Consider the following 7,674-nt stretch of genomic DNA (forward strand, 5'->3'; position numbering starts at 1 on the left):
CTTGTTCTCATGGCTCGACGCCTCCGACCATATTTTTTGGCGCATCCTATTACCGTCCTGACAAACAGTACAATGGGTCGAGCTCTCACCAAGGTGGAGGTAGCATGGGCGACCGAGCTAGGGGAATATGATATACAGTATCATCCCCGAACCGCGATCAAGGCACAGGCCCTGGCGGATTTCTTGACAGAGGTTTATCAAGCGGATTCGGAGGAGGTTTGGAAAGTTTATGTAGACGGGTCGGCTACCCATCATGGAAGTGGTGTAGGTGCACTTCTAATATCTCCGCAAGGAGACATTATGCAGCTGGCTGTACGGCTAAATTTCAGAGTTACCAACAATGAGGCAGAATATGAAGCCCTATTAGCAGGTCTGCAAGCAGCTCGGCATGTGGGGGCAAGCCGAGTCATAATATATTCAGATTCGCAGCTAGTCACTCAACAGGTGACCGGACATTTTGAGGTAAACAACGAAAAGATGCAAGTTTACAAGGAAGCCTATGAGAAGATGAGGAAAGATTTTAAAGAAGTCACAGTCACTAAGATTCCCAGGGCTGAAAATGAAAGAGCGGATGAATTAGCTAAAATAACCAGCTCCCTGACCACTTAGGTACTTGACAGATCTATAGCACAGACCTTCCTTGTAGCTCAGATAGATCTACAAAATAACCTGGGAGGAGTAATTGATTGGAGGGCACCCATAATAAATTTCCTCCAGTAAGGAATAGTACCAACCAACCTAGAAGAGGCGCGTATGCTCAGGAGACAGGCCCATTCTTATGTTATTATTGGAGATCAACTGTACAAAAGGTCTTTCTCCAGACCTCTGCTCAAGTGCTTGAATATGGAAGAAGCAGATCAGGCCTTGTGGGAGATACATTTGGGCTACTATGGAAATCATGCAGGCGGAAGAACGCTGGCTCGGAAAGTACTACTGGCCGGGTATTTCTGGCCTACCTTGTGAAAGGATGCACAGAAGCTGGTGAATACTTGTTTGTCATGCCAGAAGTATCAGAACTTGACTCACCGACCCACAGAGCTGCTGAGAACTTCTATAGTGTCTTGTCCATTTGACCAATGGGGTATGAATATTGTAGGACCTTTCCCGATGGCTACAGGGCAAAGACGCTTTTTATTGGTAGCAGTAGATTACTTCTCCAAGTGGGTAGAGGCGGAAGCTCTGGCCAGAATTACTGAAGATGCGGTGATCCAGTTCTTGTGGAAGAATATCTTTTGTAGATTCGGCTTACCTCATAAGTTAGTGTCGGACAATGGCAGACAATTTCAGGGACGCAAGATACAAAATTGGTGCAAGGGGTTCGGCATAACTCAGGCCTTTACTTCAGTGGCTCATCCTCAGAGCAATGGTCAGACAGAGGTAGTCAATCGAGAAATAGTGCGAGGGCTCAAAGTCAAGCTGGATCACACGGGAGGCAATTGGGTGGACGAGCTGCCGAGCATTTTGTGGGCTTATCGTACGACACCCCGAGAAAGTACAGGTCTGACACATTTCCATTTAGTATATGACAATGAAGCAGTGGTACCTCTGGAGGTCGGGATACCATCCGTCAGAAGAATAATGTATGACGAAGGGAACACAGAGCGACGGCTGGCCGAACTAGATTTCATCAGCGAAATTCGCGAACAAACAGCTGCCAGGCTGGAAGCCTATAGACAAAGGATGAGATAGAACTATAATAGAAGCGTGATCCCCCGATTCTTCGGAGAAGGAGACCTATTCTGGAAGCAGGTGAAGCCCTTAGGGGAAGTGACAAAGTTGGCGCCTCAATGGGACGGACCATACAAAGTTATCAAGAAATTGGCATCAGGGGTCTATTATTTGTAGGATGCTCAAGGAAGGAAGCTAGACCGACCTTGGAGTGCTAACTACCTACGGCCCTATCGGGTTTGAGGGGTGATGACTCTGTTCGTGTAAGCCATGTCAGGCGAAGGGCCTGGAGACAGTAGGATAGTCAAGTAAAAACTCAAAGATAAGTATGTACATGTAAAAATCTCATCAGTTTAAGCAGTTAGTACAGATCATTTAAAAAGGGCAAAGATCTCATCTGGAAAGCCTTGAATGATCTTGTCTTGATCCAAGAAGTCTGCGGGAGGGATGGAGTTCAAGAGGTTCTGTGCGTAAAGTTGTCGGATAACTCCAGCCGCCGTGTATGGTACAGTTGCAGAAAAGCGTGCCCCGGCCTGGGATAAAAATTTAGGAGAGCTCAGATATGACATTCGACTTCGCAGGCAACGATCATTCTCTCCTTCTTGATAGACCGCCAGGGCAGTAGATACCCCCGTCAAAGCCGCCCGAGACTGGGATAGTTCCGCCCTCAGAGTCCTCAGTTCAGCTCCTTGAATTTCCAACTGAGCTGCCTGAACCTCCAATTTATTGTTCCTCTCCTGCAGAAGGGTATCCTTGGACTGTATTTCCTGAGCCTGGTGGGCTAGTTGTTGCTGATACCCTGCCTCAGATGCATCTCTCTCCTCCTTCAAAGCTTGGAGCTCATCCTTGACCTGTACTAGGGACCTTTTCTGCCGGTTGGTCTGATTGGTTAAGGCTTGGATTTCTGCTCGCAATGCATAACTAGCTTGGGCTGGGTCATTCAGTTGCCGCTCTAATTCAGAGACTCTCTCTCGGAGTTCTTTGCATTGATAATGGAGGTCGTGGAAAGATTGGTTTAGAACTAAAGATTCTGCATGAGTCTGGATGGAAGATATAACCTTCAGTTGAGACAAACTAATAACAAGTGTAAAGTAAGGAGTACTTACTTTACCCCAGGACTTCGAGAACCTCTCCATCTGGACTAATGGCGACGCGCTATCCATTTGACTCATGCTCTCTACCCACAAACTGCCGAGACAGCCTTTCATCATCAGAATGCTCGTGGGGACGTCATGTCGCCGAGCTAAAGCATCTTTAGAAGGGATAGTGGTTTTGTAACGATAGCGGGCGGAGGAGGAAGGTCGAGAAGGGCCGGCGGCAGAACCAGGAGGAGCAGGAAGTGGCCCTGGAATGTGCTTAGTTGGCGCTGTGTCATGATGCTCGCTTGAGCTAGTTTCCTCAGCAGGGGTAGGGGCGGAGCGGAATGCCGCTGGTCTTCCCCTGTAAGGGTTGGGGGGGGGGCTGCCAGATAAATAAAACAAGAATGAAGAGGGGAGTGGTGTTAGAGCCAGCCACAGTGGCAACGGGGAGCAATATGATAGTAAAAGGAACAGGATCGAGCGTTTGTGAAGTCAGACTTGGTCTCCGACGCCGTCTGTGAAGCAGAGGCTGGTTGTCAGAGTCAGAATTAGTAGAACAAGGCTGACCTTGTGAAAAGGCTGAAGCACCCCTGCCTGTGGCGCCCCGACCGGATGTGCCTCGACCTGCACAATGAAGGGCTGCGCGAGCACGTCTAGAGGCCCGGGAGGCTCCTCGGAAGACGCGTCTGGCCAGACGGCCGGCTTGATCACGACCCCGACCTCGGCTCGGGGCGGCAGGTGAAGGAGAAGCGTTGTGTGAGGCGGGGTTGGAAGTAGGCTGAGTCGCTACCCCAAATGAGGTGGATCCAAGATGAGGGAGTAGCCTCCTTTCCAAGATTACCCGACCGCGCCGCAGTATTTCCAGATCACTGAGGGGCAAAGGCAGAACCTCTGATGCGCGATACAAAACCTCAACTGTAGGCACCAACACGAAAGGTCATTCTAACAAAGAAAATGATCGAAAGGGGGGGGGGCTCAGCACGAACTTACCTAAGGAGTGTGGTGTTTCAGGAGAAGAAAAGCCTGAAATAAGAAAGTAGGTCTTCAGATAGCAGTCTTGTTAGATTCAAGCGCCAATCCTCCATCTGGGTTGCAGCCATAGTAAAGGGGAGGTCCATATGGAATTCGTCTAGTGCCGGAGGTAGAGGCAACTCAGATTGCCAATGCATAGGCCAGCCTGCTTCCTCTGGAAACCGGAGAAAAAAGAACTTTTTCCTCCAGTTAGCTAAGGGGAGGAGAGAAAGCAGTGTGATTACGAGCTTGGAAATAAAAAAGACCGTCAGCGTGCCGAGCAAGAGCGAAGAAGCTGTGAAAAAGAGCACCTGACCAGGAAACCTCACAAACTTCGCAGAGTATTACGAAGCCACACAAAATCTTTATGGAATTGGGAGTCAATTGACCTAGGGGGATCTTAAAATAGTGGCACACTCCAGATAAAAAAGGATGTGGGGGTAGACGAAGGCCAGATACAAATTGTTCAGTAAAGAAAGTACAAGAACCAGGCGGATGATCGAAGTATAGGTTCACACCAGTAGGGATGATGGGGCGAAAGCTAATAGAGATTTCATAAGTATACCTTAGGTCATCCCAATCCAACTCAGCAAAAGTTGAAGCGCCCGGGAAGTGCTCCGCTAACAGGGAGAACCAAGAAGAAGAGGTCATTGCAAAAGAGATTACCTCCGGAGGGAGAAAGAACAAACGAAAAGAAGAAGCCTGGAGAAAAGGAAGGATCTCGGGGACGTCTCAAAGGAAGTCGGTTTGTGGCGGCGACGTCTGAGTGCTCCGTGGTAGTGGCGAATCATAACAGAAGGAAGAGAGTAAGAAGATACTTATAGGTATTGCGGAGGAAGGACATTTTCGTAAGTTGACAACGGACGGTTGATACAGGGGCGGAGATAGGCAGGGAATGCCTTGTGAGGATCCTCGAGAATATAACCAGGGGGCATTATAGGAAAGACAGGGGCTCGAGATACGAGGCACCTCGTAAGGACAGAGGTGTACAGAAGGGCCATCAGAAAGATAGGTAGATCAGATCAGCGGGCTTCATGGACATGCATCAGAGACAAAAAGTAATATCTAGCTCTCGTTGAGCTCAGTATAAAAGCAATTATTGGAATAAGAGCAACCTAAGCACAATAAGCAAAGGCGAGCTGATTACTAGAGATCAGCGGATTAACAAAAGCCGTGGACGACTTTTTAAGAAAAGAGGCAAGCTAAGGATGCATGAAAGGGAAGCAGTATGACCATCCAGATATAAGGGTGGATAAGTATAGTCATCAAAAGTTTAACATGACCACACAGATAAGTACAGTCATGAAAGATTCAGCATCAGCGCATAAATGTTAACATCACAGCATGTTTCCGATTATGTAACATCCGGGGAAGAGGGTGCAGGGTCATTGGATACCAACGGAAGGAGCACGGGTTCGGCCAGCACTGTGGAGGAAGACGCAAGATCAGCAGACGCTTCAGAAACAGTAGTAGGAAGAGCCTGGGCAGAAATATCAATGGAAGTCTGGTCGACCGCAAGGGGAGGAGCCTCCAGAAGAAAAAGTTCATCATCCGCTTCAAAGGAAGGAAAATTTTCCTGCGGCAATTCCCTAGATAAGCGAGCTGTGTCCAGAAAAGTGGCAGGGGGTGCCGAGCGTAGAAAACTTTGCTCGAATGCCTGTTTGACCCCGCCAGTGGCCCCGTAACATAGCAACAAGATCATCCAGCTCCCTAGCTTTCGGAGAAATAAGGAAGAACGGATATAGGCCAGTCTGTAGGCTTTCAGCCGCCCTGGTTCGCCAGCCTGGTACACTTCCAAACTGTTCTTGTTCTCGGCAGCATCAGCGCGGGCCACGGATAAGTCGTTCTGGCCCTGAGATGCTGCTTCCTGGGCCTTCAAGATATCTTCTTGCAAAGACTGAAGAGTAGCTTGGCAAGTTTCCCATTGAGTTTGCATGGTTGCCTCCCGGGCAGCGGAAGCAAGAGCCAGAGCCTGGGCATCGGCCAGTCCCATTTGCAGGAGCTCCTGACTTTGCCGTAACAGTGTCAACTCAGCTGATCGGGAAAGTAGCTCTGCCTCTTTATTTTTCAGTTCGGAAACTGCCGCGCGATGGCGCTCCGCTTCAAAAGCCAATGAGGATTCACTCGTCTTTATGGCTGCCTCCAACTTTTGTAGCTTATCGAAGGCGGCATGGGAGATGGCTCGGGCAGAGACTGCAGATTCCCCAGCGGCACGCAGATAGGCATCCAAATTTCCAAGTGAAGGCTCAGGAGGAGCTGAGGAAGCCACAGGAGGCTCTAGTTCCTGAAGGCGGGCCTTGAGCACCACATTCTCTCGCTGAAGCTCGGCCGCTTGTTGAACGACACTCAAACTCGCGGAACAGGTCTGCAAATGGCCATAGGAAGGGAAAGGGGGTTACAGAAATGTATGAATACCCAGGAGAAGAAAAGGAGCTTACCGCTACCAAGGAACGGGCAATTTGATCAAACCCCTCCAAAGGGGAACTGCTCTCCCAGAATTGACGATTGACTGATTGCCAGGAGGTGGCCAAGTCCCCATAGAAATCAACCCTACCAAGGATAGAAGATAGGGCGGCAGCGGGTGCATAAGCCGGATCGGTCTCTGAGGGAAGTCTCCAGGAAGCCTCGAAAGCTAGCTCCGTGGAAGGCAGTTCATGGGTCGGTGTGACTGAGCTTGTAGGCATAAGAAGAGGAGAGGATGAGGGAGTCATCGAGCCCTGGGGCTGATCGCCAGAGGACGAAGGCGGGGCAGGTAATAAGCTCTGGATCGGCACCGGAGCTGTCACGTCCAATGACAGGTCTGCAATTTCCGGATCAGAGGCCTTCTCCTGGGCCAAGCTTGTATTCGAGGGCCTAGAAGGAGAAGAGATACCAACTACACGTTGACGGCGAGGGGGTGGCGGAGAATTTGCGGTGACCGGTGCCACTCTTTTGCCCTTGCGCGCAAGACGCAGCTTCATAGTAGGAAGGGGAGAGGGCACTTGTCCTGCTGGCGATGGCTCAGTTGCAGGTCGAGCAGAGACTCGGAGTAGGGCTGAGTCTGCAGGGCTGGGGGTAGGTGGTTCAATAAGTGTCGAGGTGGCTACCGCATCAGAGGTTTGGGGTTCCAAAGGTTGCAGACTGACAGAAGCAGCGGGATCAGAAGATAGGCCTTGTGTTAACTCTTCGTTCAGAGCTTGCAGAACGACCACAGATGGTTTTTCCTGGCTGGCAAAAGAACGGAGAATGACAGTCACTACAAAAATAAGAGGAAAAAACACCTCAGTTAGCGAAGAACGGCATATAAAAAATAGCAACTTACCAAAAGGAGCTCCGATTTTTGTGGAAACAGGGCTAAGACTAAAAGCGTACAGAATGCCTTCTAGCATCAGCACGGACAAGCGAACAACAACACCCGTCAGCTTGTCCGAGGCTGTGGAGCAGGCAGATTCATGAACATGTGAAGGGAAGTCCGAAGGAAGGATGGAACGCCATTGGGAAGGCCCAGCTAAGGGGACGGGGGGCTTAAGAAAGAAAAAGCGAGATCTCCAGCCTTTATTGGAAGAAGGTAAATCATCAAAAAATTTATAGCCCGGCTTGGCCTGTACGTTGAACACCCCCGGCTCAGCCCGCCTGAAGGAATAGAAATGATGAAATAGTTGAGCGGTCAAGGGAATTTAATAAATGCGACACAAGATGATGATTCCGCAGACGGCTCGGAATACATTGGGGGCAAACTGAGAAATGTCGATGCCGCAATACTGACACAACTCGGAGAGGAAAGGCTGTAAGGGAAAGCGAAGGCCGCCTAAGATTTGATCCCTAAAGACAGTGACAAAACCTTCGGGAGGGGAAGAAGGGTGTTCATTTGGCAAAGGGAGACGAAGCTCATACGTGAAATCTAGCTTCAAGTGGGATTGCAGTAGAGACAGGTCAT

Source organism: Zingiber officinale, chromosome 2B (genome assembly GCF_018446385.1).
Source record: "Zingiber officinale cultivar Zhangliang chromosome 2B, Zo_v1.1, whole genome shotgun sequence".
Lineage (NCBI taxonomy): Eukaryota > Viridiplantae > Streptophyta > Magnoliopsida > Zingiberales > Zingiberaceae > Zingiber > Zingiber officinale.